Here is a 19014-nt window from a genome sequence, read left to right on the forward strand (position 1 = left end):
TCACCATCCTCCCTCACTTCAAGGAAAACAGATAATTGATTTTCTTTGTGAGTTCTGCTCTAAGTTGGGATGAACAGTAACTAGGTGAGGCCACACTGTAGATATGTTGTTCCCACTACCTTCGTTTGACTGATGAGCTGTGCCTCATGGGACGTTTCACATTACTGAGGAAGCTGTTGCTGAACTTTTCCGTCACCAATTTACCCCCATTTCCCTCATCTCATCTCTTTACAAATACATATGCCAAGGTCATCAACTGCTATACCATGGAATCAATTTGCATAAACCAGCCAGATGTACAATCCAATCCATACTTTGTGCTTTCATACTCAGCTTATGGACAACCAGTGCCAGCATGTTGGAGCATTGATGTTTTTACAGGATACCAGAATTGCTTAAGATCCAAGGTACTGCAGGTGGCTATATCAGTTACAAGGAACGCTCTTCATCGACAGGCCAGATTTGTGTCAGCGCATGAGGATATAACTTTATAACATTACATCATTTTTGCTTTTGGTATATTGCACTGTAACAGTGCGATTCAGCACAGCAAAGCAGGTCTCTGGGTAGCTGCTAAGAGGTAGTTATGCCGCCACAGCTGAAAACACCTGTGCTTTTTCCCCTGACTCTAGTGGTGAACCTCTACAATGAGATTCAAAGACATGTTGAATGTGTGATTTGGGAGCTTGGATCAATCAGGAAGTGAGCTGGAGTGAACACAGCCTGCTCAGTCAGAGAACTGCTTTTTATATACTGCATACTTTCAGCCACTCAAAATGTCTTCTCTCAGAGGATTTATCTTGACAATAAAGGCTCTCATGAGCCTAAGCATTAGCAGGAGAAAGCTCAGTAATTTGCAGTAGACTTCTTTGCTTGCATTCTAGCTGTGTGGAAGAAGTTCTTTGGTCTGTCACATCAGGCCAATGTACAAGCAATCCTCTGTACATTCAAATCCCTCTGCACCACAGGTATGTTACCATGATCTACAAAACTGTTCTGTATGAATCAGCTCATACAGTTCCATTCAAAACTGGAATCATTATGGCCACTCAACAGTCTATTAATGCCTACCAGAACTTACGGCCAGTGACTGCAACTAAACTTCCTATTATAATTTTGCTGTGTCACAGAACAAGCACTCAAAGCTAACAAGAAGAAATTACAATGTATCGTGAACAATTGATTAACATTGACTATATGATAATCAAAAGTTACTCAACCGCTGCAAAGTACATAGGGTAACTAAGAGACCAACTTTCCAGACAAGAAGTATCTGTTCTTAGTGGGAAAAAAAACCTGGTTTCCTGTTATCTTAGCCTTTTTAGGGGAGCTTTCCAGAGAAAGTGTAGGTTACATTACAAGAATGGAATTCTGCTTCATAAGCAGTTCTCAAGCTGAGACCATTTTACATAACTCACAGTTTCTCATGAAATGTTTCTGGTCATAAGTCATTCACTCTTCACTGGGCCATTGTGTTTCCTGGAAAATGTCTCCTCGTTAAGGCTTTATGTTCTGAGCACTGTAAACAATATAAATTTATGTTTTTCATTTACTTTTGTTTATTCCCTGGTGAAGAAGCTTTCCAAATTTTTGGCAGTTTCCAATAGCTTTCTGTCTTGGAAACTGGGTAAACTTAGTTCTTGTACATTTAAAGAAAACACTGAAGTAGCAATGGATTTTGCATTTAGTATTCTAGATATAAAATATTTTAGAGACAACCTTTAGTGCTGTATGGCTCTCTCTTACATTACGTGCATTTAATAGTTTTCCAGAAAGACCCTTATACCAGTGAGATGGATAACTTCAGTTGTCATCTTTCTGGTATCTCTTAAGTATGATTGCCAAATTCGTTTATTTATATGAATGAAGTTTTTTTGGCCAAATGACAGATTTTCCTCCATTATTCTGTTATTCTGTGTTTATTGTTGCTAAATCTAGACAACTGTCAATAAATAACTATATTTGGGAATATTGTAGAGACAGTGAGGAAATATCATAAAATAAAAATGAAAATATCTTAACTATATTGCTGAGGCTTAATCTCAAACCCATGGTACACATGTTCTAATAATCCTAATCCTATTTTATCAGTACCTTAAAGCTTGACTATGCATCTCTCAATAGTGCCAGAGGGATAATCTGCTCTGTCCCACAATACATTCCATTGCCAGGACAAATACATTATTAACATTTTTGTTTGGCAGCAGAGGATAAAAACGGAACTGATACAATTTGTTAGGCTTTAGAGAGGAAGACTTGGTTCATTTTTACAACACTCTTCCCTTTCCTGAAGGTGATATTTTCTTGAAAGGATATTGCTCCACATTCAACAGGTACCAAATGATAGGCTGATATTTTGGTCCAGTGCAAAGCAAACTTCAGGCACAATTCTCTTCTGAAAATAGAAGCACCTGATACATCAGAGTTTCAATTACTTTGATCTAGTGTAGGATTATTCATGATCTGACTTCATGAATTCCCAAGGTTTTACAGCAGAAATTTTAATTCCATTTGTAACTTTAAGACCAAGAGTTAGTAGTACTGTAGACACAAAGTATTTAAAAGCAATGTCCTAGAGTTTTGTTAGTCAGTCCAATAAACCACTAAATTGTTAAGTATGATTGTTGGCAATAGCAAAAATTTCAGAAATAACATTTCTGATTTTTTCTGTAATGATACAACTGTTATTGTTGGATTTTGTTTAAAAAAATTATATTCATTTGCTGTTGAAACCCATTTCCATGCCTTTGTTATTTCTCAGCATAACTCTGCCACCACACTCCCTGCTGGCCTCTACTCGATGAAAGCCAGGGGTCAGCCAATACTCAGCTATCCATGCTCTATCTTGTATTAGTCCTGTTCAATCATTGATCTTTCCCACAGAGACAGAAGTGTTTTTGATTTCAGAAACACTCATACTTTACATTCAATCACTCCATGATCTTATGCTGCACTTTCTCTACCCCTATCAACATCTGAGATATTTATGCACTTGAGAATCATCAGATTTAATTCCTTTGTTATTGGTGGCCATGCCAGTCCTGAGCTCTGGAATTCCTTCCTAAAATCTTCCTGCATTGAGGTACTCCTTAGACTTGCTCATTGTTCAAGCTGTTGGTTAGCTGCTCGAATATTTCTGAGATATAGCCAGTTATAGAGCTATCATTACAATTATATAACCATAAAACTACTGCAGCTCTCATCATATGTGCCAGCTTCAAGTAAACACATTGGTTCCATTCTCTGTTATATATCGTGAGCTACTGTATGATTCTGTCTTGGTTGCCTTTCCAATTATCTGTTGAATTATCTATCCTGGGCCCAGCATATTGATGCAATTATAAACAAGGCATGACAGCGGCTATATTTCATTTGGAGTTTGAAGAGAGTTGGTAAGTCACCAAAGACTTTCACAAATTTCTACACATGTACTGTGGAGAGCAATCTAGTTGCATCACTGTCTGGTATAGAGGGGCCACTGCCCAGGATCAGATAAAAGCTACAGAAATTTGCAGTCTCAGCCAGCTCCATCATGGGTACCAGCCTACACAGCATCCAGGAAGCCTTTAAAAGATGATACCCTAAAAAAAAGTGGCATCCATCACTAAGGACCCCATTACCCCCATTATCCAGGACATATCCTCTTCTCATTGCTAGCATCAAGGAGGAGGTATAGAAGCATAAAGACACACTCTCAATATTTTAGGGTCGGCTTCTTCCCATCCACCATCAGATTTCTGAAAGGGCAATGAACCCATGTAAAATACCTTGCTATTTTTGTTCTTTTTATTGCTCTTTTTGCACTACTCATTTATTTAAAAATGTGTGTATATAATATTTATTGCAATTTTTTAATTATTATTATGTTTTGCAATATGCTACAGCAAAACACTAAATTTCACGACTCATGCCAGTGACATTAAACCTGATTCTGATCCTAACTACTCTGAGTGAAAAGGTTTTCTCAAATCCCTTGTGTTTTTTGCATTAATGTTTAAGTCTGTCTCCCTTAGTCTGTGAATCAACTGCCATTTGGAATACCTTCTTTCTAACTAATCTGAAGACACCATATAAATGATAATTGTTATTTTTGATTATGACTGGAAGTCTACATAGATTAAGTCCATTTTGGTCTTATATTGTAAAAAGGTTTCATCCAGAACCCTCAATCTCTTCAACTCATGTAATCTTTAAGTCCAGATGCCAAACTAAAGCTACCTCTCTCAGCCTCCATCTCTATTTTGGTTCTTAAAACTTTGCTTTCTTGACCTTTTACCAATGTATATGGTTGGTCAGGGTTGCCTATGACCAAGGGAAACTGCACAAATTGTCAATAACAGTCGATACAGTCAAGGAAGCCAAATGAGATCAGGGCATAGAATGCAAGGGGAATCTGAATGGAATGGATGACCTTCACTAACACTTTCAGGCATTTTGTCAAAAATGATTTTCCTGTGTCTGTTTGGAAGTCTGCGTTATTGAAGCACAGCTGCCAAGTTATCTAAATGTTTGCCAAAACTTTTTTTTCCCAGTTCCTGTAACATAAGAAGTCATTTCACTCCACTGATATAACTTAGATTTTAAATTGTTGATGACCTATATATTATTGCATGTGGTTATAGGTGCACTATATGGAGATTGTGTGGTACATCAGCGACTATGTTGGCTATAGGTCTGCCAGTACAAATTTTACTTAGCCCTTTCCCAACTACTTATTAGGGATACAGCATGGAACAGGCCCTTCTGGCCCAACAAGTCATACAATCTACTACTACTACAGCGACTCAGGCCTAGGGGGCCGGCGTCGGGCACAATGACAGACTCTCCACTCCTCTCTCTCCCTCATCAGTGTGTTCAGTTCATCTACATTAGCCATGCTGCTATCTTCTAGGAGCGTGTTGACCATAGTCTTGAGAGGGCGCCCAGGGTTCATCCTCCCATGCTTGGGCTCCCATTTGATGACCAGGCTGGCAGGGAGCTCAGGGTGGCGTAGACAGTGCCCCACTAGTTGCAGTCTTCTCGCCTCAGTTTTAGTAGTGAGCATCGGTAGGTCATCATAGAGCTCGACGTTTGTCATGTGCTGTTGCCCACTCACGTCAAGAGCCATCCGGAGCATTCGTGTATAGCAACCATCTAGTGACTTGGACGACATCTTACTGGATATATGTAATATGGCACTGATGAAAGGTGACAAACCAGAACAGTGGTCACTCTCAAACATTATCCCTGTTCCCAAGTCTGGGTCCCTCACGAAGACAGATAACTACCATGGTATCAGCTTGACCTGCATCTTAGCAAAGCTATACAATTGGATGATCTTGAACAGGATTCACACTGCCATTGACCCCAAGTTAAAATTCAATCAGAATGGCTTTCAGCAGAAGCACACAACAGTAATGCAAATACTTGTTCTCCGTAGAATCATCGAGGAAGTCAAGAAGAACAATCTACCAGCCGTGCTTACTTTCATCGATTTTCGCAAAGCTTTTGACTCCATTCACCGAGGTAAAATGCTGAAGATCCTGAAAGCTTACAGAGTGCCAGACCGTCTACTGAGAGCAATAGAGTCCAGCTATACCGAGACCATGGCGAAAGTTGTATCACCACATGGAGAAACAGCAGCGTTCGAGCTCCCAGCTGGTGTGCTGCAAGGAGACACTCTGGCACCCTACAACTTTGTAATCGTCCTTGATTACGCTCTACGTCAAGCTACCAAAGATCACGGCAAGCTTGGTTTTACCATAAAACCAGGACGAATCAAAAGGGTCAGACCAATTATGCTCACAGATCTCAATTTTGCAGGTGACATAGTCCTGCTCTCTGACCAGATGGAGGAAGCACAGCAGCTACTGACAAAAGTGGAAATTGAGCGCAATAAAATTGGACTTCACCTAAACACTAAAAAGACAGAGTACATGGTGTTCAACTGTGACAAAGGTATTCTCAAGACTGTAAGGAATGATACCATTAAGAAAGTCTTAGACTTTAAGTACCTCGGGTCAAGAATGATGAGTTCGGAGAAGGACATAATGATAAGGATGGTGCTGGTGTGGAGGGCTATGAATGACATGAAGGAAATCTGGAGTTCGAACCTGACCAGAGGGCTCAAAAAGAGGATCTTCATAGCAGTCATAGAGTCCATTCTCACGTATGGATATGAGACGTGGACACTCACCAAGACCATGCAAAAGCCATACTATCCATCCTATTTAACACTAGCTTATTATGACAACTCACCAATTAACCTACGAACTGGTATATCTTTGAAATGTGGGAGGAAACTGGAGAACCTAGAGGAAACCCAGATGTTCACGGGGAGAACATACATACTCCTTCCAGATGGCATTGGAACTGAACTTTGAATTCCGATGCCCCATGCCAGAAAGTATCATGCTAACTGCTACGTTACCGTAGCCTCCCAAGCCACTCCATGGAACAGGGAGAGAAACATGTCTGGAACTGATGTTGCAAAGAGGAGATTGAGGACTGGGAGCTGGTGGTATATTTGACCCTCATGGGAATGGGCGGTGAGGTGAGTTAAAGAACCGTGTCAGGAGTGGGGTCTAGGTTTGAGGATTTTAGCAGATTGACACCATCTATAGACATCGCAATTTTGGGCATTCTGTAAAGTCAAAGTCAATACTATTGAGGTAAGCAGGTAAGTGGGATCAGTGGGTGCAGGAAATGGGGTCAGTATTTAAGGGAAGGGCCTAAGAATGAAACGTGGGAGGAAACCAAAGGGCCCAGAGGAAACCCATGTGGTCACAGGGAGTTTGCATTTCTATTAAACCATTCCAGAAACTCAGAGCAAAATGTAAAGCCAAACTTCTTAAATGAAGGAGAGTTAAATCTCTACAGTTCCATGATATTCCTTAAAACCTATCCCCACTTGTCATCTGATGACTCCTTCTTTGCCTCTGAATTGATTTCTGCTAGTTTAAAACATTATTGAAGTGCTTTGTTCGGGATGTTTGCTACAATGAAGGTACTATATAAATCTGCATTGTTGTTAGTGATTCCTGTTTGAAATATACACTCAGTGGGCACTTTATTAAGGAAAGGAATGGAACCTGGTGTGGTCTTCTGCTGCTGTGGCCTATCTACTTAAAGGTTTGACATGTTGTGCATTGAGAGATGCTCTTTTGCACACCACAGTTGTAACATGTGGTTATTTGAGTTACTATCACTTTCCTGTCAGCTTGAACCAGTCTGGCCATTCTCCTCTCACCTCCCTCCTTAAAAAGCATTTTACCCACAGAACTGAACTGCCACTCATTGGATTTTGTTGTTTGTTTGTTTTCAGCACCATTCCCTGTAAGCTTTAGAGATTGTTATGCATGAAAATTTCAGGTGATCAGCAGTTTCTGAGATACTCAAAGCACCCTGTTTGGTACCAACAATCATTCCACAGTCAAGGTCACTTAGATTACATATCTTCACCATTCTGAAGTTTGGTCTGAACAACAACTGAACCTTTTGACAATGCCTGTATGCTTTTATGCATTGAGTTGCTGCCACATGATTGACTGATTAGGTACAGCTGCTCATTAATGCATGAACAATGTATTAGGACAAAGTTAGATTTGACAATGATGCCTCTGTGATTGAATAATTTGCTGATAGTCACCTCTATTCTTACAAGTGAAGTGGAATACATGAAAATGTGATACTGGTGGATAATTGTGATTGAATCTCTGCCTCCTTTCCTCTGTCGTGTACTATGCGGATTATAAGATTTTATAAAGTTAAGAGAGGCAAAAAAAAGGAGCCAGACTGTTCTTACATTTTTTAACTGGAAATTACAGACCAATGTTTGTGTTTAGTCTGTGAATAACCCACAAACTATTATTTGACCATCCAAGTAAATACCCAAGAGGAAGTTTCCTGATAATTATGGTTTTAAATGAACTTTCTGAAATGCTTTCCAGCAAATGGCATTAATTATCAGAGACCAGAAATTCATAGTTTCAACATGCATTTAATCTGCGTATGGATGACTGGATTTACACATTTACGTTTTTAATTGTTTTGTAGAACTTAGAAAATTACAGCATGGTACAGGCCTTTCAGTCCACAATGCTGTACCTATGTTTTAATCTACTCTAACATCAATCTAATCTTCCGTCCTACATAGCCCTTCATTTTTCTGTTAGTCAGGCGCCTATCTAAGGGTTTCTTCAACATCCCCAATGTATCAGCCTGTTTCTATGTTAAGTGTGCTATTGTGATTTGAGAAAACCATTGTCCCCAAAGCAAGTCAAATGATCCTCTCCATAATCCTATCATTACCAATAAAATACTCCAACAATCAGGCAGGGAGCTCCCGTGATGCTCAAAATCCCTCACATCCTGTTTTGCAGGTCCACCCTGCACTAATTATAATACACATGTGAATGAAACCCTGTTCCAATTAAATGCTTCCTGAAAAGTGGCATCTCACATAAAATACATTTACCATGTGAGGATTCCGACTCCAAGTGTAAACTGTGGTGAGCAGATCACAGTGATGTACCCTCTGAGCATGTGAACTTCTCGTTCTGTGTTGCTCCATTTTGCAGGGCTTCTCACTCTTGGAGGCGATGCCAGCAGCAATACTCTGCTAGGGCCTGATGGGTCTACTCTCCTCTCAAAAGGTTCATTTAATATCAGAAAATGTATACAGTACACAATCTGCAATCCATACTCTTCAGAGATCCATGAAACAAGAAACCCCATAGAATAATAGAAACATTGAAGCCTCCCCTGCAGACAGGATTACCTTCCTGGCCTGAATCACACTGACCAGGATTTACAGGTCCCACTGAGTGGATGTGGATGCTGTCTCCCTCTCCTGTGGCAGTTGGAATGAATGGCATAGCTACGTGGATGCATGGTAGAGCGTACCTTTAAGGGCTGAGTCCTATAAACATTGTTGAGAGCTGTACTGAGTCAAAGTCATGTCTCCTTGGAATTTGTGTGCTCTCTTATGATGCTTGTCTCTCGATACAGGCCATCATAAAGCTGTCTCACATTGGCTTTCAGCAATTTTTAGGATCCGAGTTTATTGCAAAATTCAGTACATCAAAAGTAAGTTGGTTCCTGACTTTAGCCTGTAGTCTTCAATAGGTTGCTTGTAATCATAAAAATATCTCAAGAGTAAATTTTGTTAACTCTTGTGAAGCTCCTTGGAACATTTTGGTATATTAAAACTGCTACACAAGTACATGAGGAATGTAAATTCTCTGAAGTTTGTCCTCTCATGGACAGAGGGAAAGAATAGATACTTCTGCCACTTCTCAGAGGAACTTTTGGTGGTTCAAGAACAGATGTGTAATTAGAGGAACAAGTGATCTCTTCGTAAGTAATTTCCAATGATTTGTAGAGATCCTTTATCAAATTTCAAAATAAATTTATGGTCAAAATATGTACAAATTATACAACCTCAAGATACGTCTGGTTATAGGCAGTCATAGAACAAGAAACTTGAAAGAACCCAATTAAAAAAAAAGACCAACACCCAATGTGCAGAGAAGGAGAAAAAAAACAAATGATGCAAACAATGAAGCAAGCAACAGCATTCTGAACAAAATTGAGGCCCATTGCCTCAGTCTCAGATCATCATACAGCAGGGCAAATTGCCATGAAGCTCACAGACTCTAAGCCTGGAGCAGGGCAAATCCCTGCAAAGCTTGTAGACACAATGCCCGGAGCAGGGCACAGCCTCATCATCGAGAAAAGCAGACTAAACATTGCAGAACAGAATTGACACACTGACTGTCACCTCTGGTCCTAACACCCTGCCTTTTCAGTCCATCTGGCTTGGGGTTTAAAATTGTACCAAGTGACGTATTACTTATGATTGGTTGAGCCATCAAAGCAGATGCAGCATCTGTTGACTTAGTTTTAACTTAATAGAATTCTTTAGTTCTCTTAAGAATAAAAAATGTTTTCCCACACATAGCACTGGATGTCAGATTAATCTGGGATTGATATTTCCTTGGATTTCTTTGAGCAATCTGTAGTTGACTGGCTTGAGACAACTTGCTTCAAGCTTTCTTGTGCTGTTGGTAATCATTGTTTGCCACAATCTCCTGTCACAAAGATTATGTTCTCAGTTGAGATTCCATGTTATTTTAAGATTAGTCTTTAGGCATTCTTTGTATTCTTTAAATTGACGGAATACAAGTATTCAGCAAGATTCAGGTCACCAGTCTTGTTAAATTCATTTTGTTTTGTTTTTTGCTCCTTAGTGCACAGGTAAATATGAAAGAATTGTTCTTGCAAAACAACAACATTCCTCTTGTCTTTTGGTGGTCTGACTCCTTTAGGATAAATTTTGAACTTAGTTATATCGAATTCCACAGCAGTGCTACTCCCAATTACACCCTCATGGATTGCAAATAAGCCACTTGTGAATATCCAGTCTATGCAAATTAGATATAATTTAGCTGCTGACTTGCAGAATTATTAGTTATTTCTGGTGACAGTCACAGCTTTGCTTGAAAAAAAATAGCATCTATGTGACTTAGTGTGAAATATGTAATCCCATCTCCATTCACATGCGTCTATTTGTAATCTACCTAATCTTTTGACGAAGATTTTCACTGCTGCCAGTTATTTGTACCTTAACTCTTTACTCTAGGAAATAAATATTTCTTTGATCACAATCCCATTTCTAATTTGTCGAATGTTATTCATTTGATTTTTGAGATGTTTTCCCCTGCCTAGCATTCTACAAGTATAATTTTATTTCCCCTACAGAGAATAGAAAGAGCATCATTAATTTACTATGTTCAAGTTGTTCAGTCTATGTGGGTGGGGAGGGGAATTATTGAAGAAAGGTACAAATGGTATTGAGTCCCCTTTTGTTAGTTATACACTTGCATTTACCTGCCCTGAAAGCAAAGGTCCCTATGGGAGTTGAGGTTCTTGGGATTGGCCTGAAAGAGGTCAGTTTTTGGGTTGGAGAAACACCCCATCTAGTGGCTAAGCCAACAAGTGACTACACTACCAGCCTACGTATTTTGATTTTAAAATATCTACATTGCTATCTCCATGCTACTGATTTTTTTAAAAACCTGAGCTACAGTGTGGAATAGGTCCTCTGGCCCTTTGAGCTGTGCTGCCTGGCAATCCCCCAATTTAATCCTACCCTAATCACAGTACAATTTACAATGACCAATTAACCTACTAACTGGCAGGTCTTTGGACTATGGGAGAAAACCACAGCACCCGATGGAAACCCATTGCATTCACAGGGAGAGTGTACAAACACATGTGATCACAGGGAGAACGTACAAACTCCAGCAATGGGAATTAAACTGGGTTGTCCTGTACAGTAAAATATGTCCTAACCACTATACTACTGTACAAAGACAGTGAGTATCTCATAACTTGCCCTTAAATTACTTTTTGCAGCATGCCTTCTCATATTCATTGAACAATCTTCATTACAGTATCTTGTACTCACATAGTAGCTTTCACGTGGAAAAATATGAAAATTCCTTTACAGTAGCATTGTGAAACAAAATTTGATAGATCTGTTTCAAATACAATTCACATCAGTTGTAGCTTTCTAGGTATAATAAAATGAAATGCTAAGGTAAAGAGGCACATAAACTATATAGTGTTGGCTATAACAAACAGTGATGATCACCCATGTTGTTTTGTAACTCCAAAAACTAATCAAAAGAAAAACACGGGAGCTGGGAAATTAGTCTACTCTCAGTTACTTTAGTAAGGCGTGCACTTATGACGTGGTGGCATAATAACACATGCCATTCATGTACTTTTATATATAATCCTTAATAAATTATTTCAACAAAGAATGCTTAATCAAATATATTTAAAACATTATGAAAATATTAAATACACAATACACCTTCCTGTTTAGCTATAAACTCCAATTCAATACAGAATGTGTGTATATACACATATACAACTATTTTTCAGACATACACAGCATTGCAAATTTTAAATTATCTCATTCAGGCATAAAGATTTAATCGTGGTAGAGGATTTCTTACTCTTGTGGGATAATGTCTTTCCTGATTTGGGGGGGGGGGGGGCACTCTGCCCAGTAGAGGAAACTCATAGCTGTGAGACAATCTCAGGATCTGGGGACTCCTCTGTGGTGGTTGTAGGAGTTGACTCTGGGACTGCAGGAAGTGGTTCAGACAGATCTGGGCACCTTTCTTCTCCAACAATTGTCTCTGCTTTCCTCAGCCAATCAAGGTGCCATCTCCAGACAATCCATCAGCATTTCCATGACTAGTTGTGCCCTTGAATTCAATCTTGTAATTGTGTCCTCCGAGAAACAGAGCCCTTCTTTGCACTTGTACTGCTGAAGTTAGTGGAACAAGAGTTTGTGCATTGAAAATGGACACTAGTGGTTGATGATCAGTAATGAGGGTATACTCTCCCATCCAAGTACTGGTTGAAACATTTTACGTCCCAAATCTGACTCAAGACCTCTCAGTCAATCAGTGCATAATTTTTTTCTGCAGTGGTAAAGGAACATGATGCAAAAGGCTATTGGGCGTTCACTTCCATCACTCATAATATATGACATGACTGTATCTGTACCATAAGGCAAGCTTCACTGGATGATATGGATCATAATGTGCAAGTACAGCATCTGGCATCACCATTTCCCTTGCCTTTGGAAAGCCACCTGACACTGCTTTGTCCATTTCCATTTCTTCTAATCTATACTCACAAAATCAAGTAGTTAGGTTTGGCAGGAACCTTTTATGGTAAATGACAAACTCTAAAAAGGACCACATCTTAGACTTTGGGGCATCCAGCATTGCTAGAATATTTTTCAGCACCCTTGTGTAATTCTTATGCGTCAATGGTGTGATCACAGTAAATGATGTTTGGTTTAAAGAATTCCACATTTGTCATGTCATGCTCTGAGCTCACAATCTTCTAATCTTTTGAGATTTGGGAGGAGTTCCTTGTCATCCTTACTAGTAACAATGATGCCACCCAGGTAACACTGAGTGCCTGGGCAGCCTTGTAGCACCTGCTCTATAGCTTTCTGTCAGAGTGCAGATATAAATGGTATGATGACGATGATAGCATCCATCTGTCTCAAAGGACAATGAAAATATAGCATGCAGTATGGGTCAGTCTATTATAGAGCTGCAATGTCTGTATAGTCCAATTTGTTTTTATCCCTTCTATCATAGAAGCCCATAGCGCCTATTACCCATGTCAATTGATGAAGGCTTATTGCTTGTAACTGCTACCTCCTATATTGGTTCTGTCACTGCGAACAGCAGCACTGGAATGACCTCACCAGGGCACAAGCCTTGCCAGTGTGATCCAAAGGAAAGTTTGAAGCCAGCTTGGCTGCAGGTGCTGCCAGAAGGATGTTCATTGATATCCACCTGCCTTGAGGGTTCCACTCCACATTTTCTGTCTGGGTTTACACTGGTAGCCTTCATCTCTCCCTAGGCTGCCCACAAGGCAGTGGGGCTGTTTACCATTAGCTGTAAATGCTACTCCAAAAATAAGCCTATTATAGTGATAAAGCCCTTTGTGAGTGTTTATGATGAGAAAAGCTTTGGACTCTTCTTCCATCTCCATCTATAGGTAGACCTCATCTAAGTCAACTTTGCTGAAGTGTTTGCAAAGATATTCTTTATCCTGGGCAGAAAGTATTGATCTACTTTCAGTGGTGGGTTGAAGGAGACCTTAAAATCATGACAGATCCTGACAGACCCATCCTTCTTGGCTACTAGGACCATTGGTGTTGCCTATGGGCTTCACTCACCCTTGGAAAGAATTCCTTCAGCCTCCACGTGATCCAGCTCACTGGCTATTTTATCACGGATGGTATAAGGAACCGGACAGGCTTTGTAAAACTTGGATGTTGCACTTTTATTTAACACTATTTTACTCTTGCTATGTTTGAGTTTTCCACTGCCATCCATGAACACTGCTGTGGTAACATCAAGAGCATTTCTTAATTCACTTTCAGTTGACTCTTTTGCAAAGGAAATGGCATGCAAATGATGAATGAATCTCCAATCAAATTGTAGTTGTCTCAGCCAATCACAGCCCCACAATGCTGGCCCTGCTGCTTTTTGCCACATACAAGCCCAATGTGGCTTGTTGGTTGTAATTCACAATTGCAAATGTCATCCCCACTGGAGTTATTTCCTTCTGTACGAGTTCTTGGTTGGATATCTGCAGGCTCTAGTTCAGTATCTTTAAAATGCCTTTCAAACTCTTTTTGTGGAATGACTGAAACAGCCAAGCCAGTGTCCAATTCCATTTGAATTAATTTATCATTTACTTCCAGTGTAAACAATATCACTTGTCTTTTGTTAGTTTTTACATTATAAATCGCAAGGCTACCAAGTCCTGTGCCATTCTCAATATTAGTGCTCTTTATGAAACTGCAACTGCAACTTCTCTTCACTGTGCAGTCCATTTATTTTGTTTGTCCAACATGCACTTTGTAAGAGCTCTAATTTGTTGCTTTTGCTGCAATTTTCACTGCTTTTAAAAAAAAAATGCGAGTTGCGCTTCAGTTTGGAGCCATTTTTGAATGCTTTCTTGTAAGATTCCACAAACTAAATGATTGTTCAAAGCATCATTAGGACCATCACTGAATAGATAACACTCAGACAATTTCTACAGTTCAGCTGCACAAGACAAATTGGGCTTCACTTCCTTTTGATTTTGGTTACGCAACCTAAAGCATTATGTAATCAACAATGGTTTTGTATCTAGTTGTTCCTGCATTACTTTCATGATATCAGCAAAGCCAATATCTGCTGGTTTAGTTGGAGCCGTTAAACTTCTAACCAAACTGTATGCTTTCTGACCTATTGCACTCAACAAATAAACCAGCATAAACTGACATTCATTTCTTATTGGCTATTCCATTTGCTTTAAAACACTACTCAACTTGTTCAATAATGGCTGATGTAACCAGAAATTCATGATTTTTAAAAACTTATTACCTGGTACTCACCATTTATAAACCTGTGGATTTTGTCTGCTTTCTGCCATTCTTTTAACTTGACTGCCTCTGTCCTCTTCTGAAGAAACACATACTGCATTTTTAAAAAAAAACCTGAATGCCTCTCTCCCCTTCCCAAAGGAAAAAAAAGGCATGTTTTTATTTTACTTGAAATGGGTAATTGTCTCAGTTTTGTTTTAAAACTACCTTGTTGCCACTGTTAATGTTTTGTAACTTCAGAATCTAATTGAAAGAAAATCATGGCAGCCGGTAAACAGGTGTACTCTTAGTTTTACTTTAGTAAGGCGTGCACTTATGATACCATGGTGTAATGATGTATGACATTAATGTACTTTTATTAAAAATTCATAATGAATAATGTAAACAAAGAATGCTTAATCAAAGAATATATTTATTCAAATATTAAAAACATCAACCTACTTGAGTAGGGCTGCAAAAAATTCCTCTTACTTCATACCAACAAAACTAAAGAGCTGAGTGTTGACTTCAGGAAGGGGAAGGAGGATGAACATGTGCCAATCTATTTAGTGGTGGAGACAGTCAGCAGCTTTAAATTTCTGGGCGTTAATGTATTGGATGACCTGTCCTGGGCCCACCAATAGATGCAATAGTAAGGAAAGTGTATTGATGTCTTTATTTTCTTAGAAGGTTAAGGAGGTTCTGCATGTTGTTGAATGCTTTTAACAAACTTCTAGAGATGTACTGTTGAAAGTATCCTGACTAGTTGCATCATGGTCTGGTACAGCAATCTGAATGTGCAGGAATGTAAAAAGCTGCAGCGTGTAATGGATTCTGCCCAATAGATCATGGGCTCATACCAGCCCATCATTGGTGGTGCTGTCTCAAGAAGGCAATGTCTATCATCAAAGATCCCCATCATCCAGCCATGCTTTTTTTTTGCAGCTAACATCGGGCAGGAGCTATAGAAGCCTTGAAGTTACATATCAAGTTCAAGAACAGCTAATTCTGGTTTGGTTCTTGAATCTACTGGCAAAACTCTAATCACTACAGTTTAGCAATACAATGACCCCCCTTTTTTGTTTTAGTTATGTTTTCTTGTAAAACTGTGCATAATTTATGTTTGATTTATGGTTATCTTGTGAATGCCTCTTACATACTATGTACAAATAATTCTGCTGCAAGTAAGTTTTTCATTGCACCTACAGTGCCTATGAAAAGTATTCACTTCCCTGCCCCCCGCTGGAGCTTTCATGTTTTATTGCTTTACAACATTGAATCTCAGTGGATTTGTCTTTTTTGACACTGATCAACAGAAAAGACTTTCATGTCAAAGTGAAAACAAATTTGCCTACTTTTAATAAACACAAAATAATTGATTGCATAATTACTCACCCCCTTCAAGTCAGTATTTAGTAGATGCACCTTTGGCAGTAATTACAGCCTTGAGCCTGTGTTGATAAGTCTCTAGCAGCTTTACACATCACGAAACCGCAATTTCTCCCCCATTCTTTACAAAACTGCTCAAGCTCTGTCAGATTGCATGGAGATCATGAGTAAACAGTCCTTTTCAAGTCCAGCCACATATTCTCAAGTGGATTGAGGTCTGGACGCTGACTTGGCCACTCCAGGACCAATTTTTATTTTTAAGCCATTCCTGTGTAGCTTTGGCTTTATGCTTGGGGTCATTGTCTTACTGGAAAACAAATCTTCTCCCAAGATGCAGTTCTCTTGCAGACTGCACCAGGTTTTCCTTCAGGATTTCCCTGCATTCATTTTACCCTTTACCTTCACAAGCTTTCCAGGGCCTGCTGTAGAGAAGCATCTCCACAGCATGATGTAGCTACCACCATGCTTCACAGTAGGGATGGTTTGTTTTCGAAGATGTGCAGTGTTTTTTTTATGGTTGGCTTATGCCAAACATAGCATTTAGTTTGGTGGCCAAAAAGCTCAATTTTGGTTTCATCAGACCATAAAACCTTCTTTTAGCTGATTTCAGTCTCCCACATGCCTCTGGAAAACTCTAGCCAAGATTTCATGCAAGCTGTTTTTTCCAACAGTGGCTTTCTCTTTGCCACCTTCCCATAAAGCTGCAACTGGTGAAGTACCTGGGCAACAGTTGTTGTATGCGCAGTCTCTCACATCTCAGCCACTGAAGCTTATTACTTCTTCAGGGTGGCCATGGGTCTTTTGGTGGCCTCCCTCACTAGTCCCCTTCTTGCACAGTCACTCAGTTTTTGAGCACAGCCTGCTCTAGATAGACACAGCTATACCATATTCTTGATGATTGCCCTAACTGTACTCCAAGGGATATTCAGTGACTTTGAAATTTTCTAGTATCCATCTCCTGATTTGTGCTTTTCACTGAGTGTTCTTTTATCTTCATGGTATAGTTTTTACCAGGATAGTGACTCATCAGCTGTTAAGACCTTCCAGATACAGGTGTATTTTTACTACAATTCAATTGAAGCACCTTGACTGCACATAGGTGATTTCCATTTAACTATGTGACTTCTAAAACTAATTGGCTGCACCATAGATGTTTTGGCGTGTCATATTAAAGGGGGTGAATACTTATGCAATCAATTATTTTGTGTTTTATATTTGTAATTAATTTAATCATTTTGTAGAACCTGTTTTCACTTTGATCCAAAACAGTCTTTTTCTCTTGATCAGTGTCAAAAAAGCCAAATTAAATCCACTGTGATTCAATGTTGTAAAACAATAAAACACATGAAAACTTCCAAATGGGGTGAATACTTTTTATAGGCACTATATGCTTGCATGTATTTGTGTGTATGACAATAAACTCGACTTCATATTCTGTGACTTTAGATAAACCAAAAACTTCAAAGCTTCATTTTTAGGTTGAAGCTTCATTACGTACCATTGAAACATTTAAAAAACACTATTAGACACTCCAGCCCCCAAAAATATTTGTGTTCTTTCTCTCCTCAGGCATTGTACTTACATACAGTCAATGTGCACTGCTCTCATTATGAAATGGATTATTTTTATATCAGAAAATATTAGTAGAAAAATGGATAGAAAGAACAAGAAGGATTCCAAGACTGGGAACAAGAGAGGAATTGCTCTAGCAATGATCTAGACCCAGGAATTGTTAAATGGAGAACACAGACTGTGCAGGAAGCTGAAAATGTAGGTAAATCCGAGGCTCAGAAAATGGGAATGCCTCCAAGTAGCCTGATCGCCGGCTCAGTTAACTGCCATGACATCATATAACACAGTATCACTTCACAGCTTTGTTAGAAAAGTGAAGCTGGTGCTCATAAGACATTTGGAAGAGCTTCATAGGCAATGAGGTACTTCCAAAGTGACAGCCATTTTGCACCTAGCGAAGTCATGAACAGTGGAATGAATAACCAGGCAATCTGATACGGTTAAAGGAGAAAAATTGGTTAGCATTTCAAATAATGCAATGAAATCTTTTGTGAACGATTGAAAAAGGGGACAGCCCTGACGGTGCAGTACATTGTTTGTACAGCATTGAGGATCCTAGGCTGTGTTTTCAAATCTCTGACTGCAGTAAAACAGGATAGCCAATGGTGTCTAGCAGTGAGAACTGGTTTTTTAAAAGTTTTCAGTATCTTCTCTTTAGTTGTCCAGCCATTCTCTGTGAAAACAAAAATTTGCCAGATGCAAATGTCGCTGCAACTCCAACTATTTCATGGAAACACACTTCAAAACAAAACCACACGGTACTGTGTTCAACAAACTTGCCAAGATCTGCTGATATTCAGTCATTGCCTGGGAATGGGGCTGACTAACTAATGGGACTGGGATTCGGTTGCATATTTTTTTTGTTCCTGAGGCCCAGCTTTGTCAGATTGACAGCAGGTCTGGGATTCAACAGCTTTGGATTTCGGTCACAGAGTATTGAAGCGCTAAATGTGCACATATTCTCTTAGCTTTTGTTATCCTGTTGAAAGCTAGCTGCAAAAGGCAAGCCATATAGAGGAATGCAATGTAGGAAAATTATGCAACAAGTTATAATCTCTAATCAATGGCTACATCTCACAATATGCAAACTTGAAAACAGTCCACAGTTAGGCTATTTA

The sequence above is a fragment of the Hemitrygon akajei genome, chromosome 29 (genome assembly GCF_048418815.1).
Source record: "Hemitrygon akajei chromosome 29, sHemAka1.3, whole genome shotgun sequence".
NCBI lineage: Eukaryota > Metazoa > Chordata > Chondrichthyes > Myliobatiformes > Dasyatidae > Hemitrygon > Hemitrygon akajei.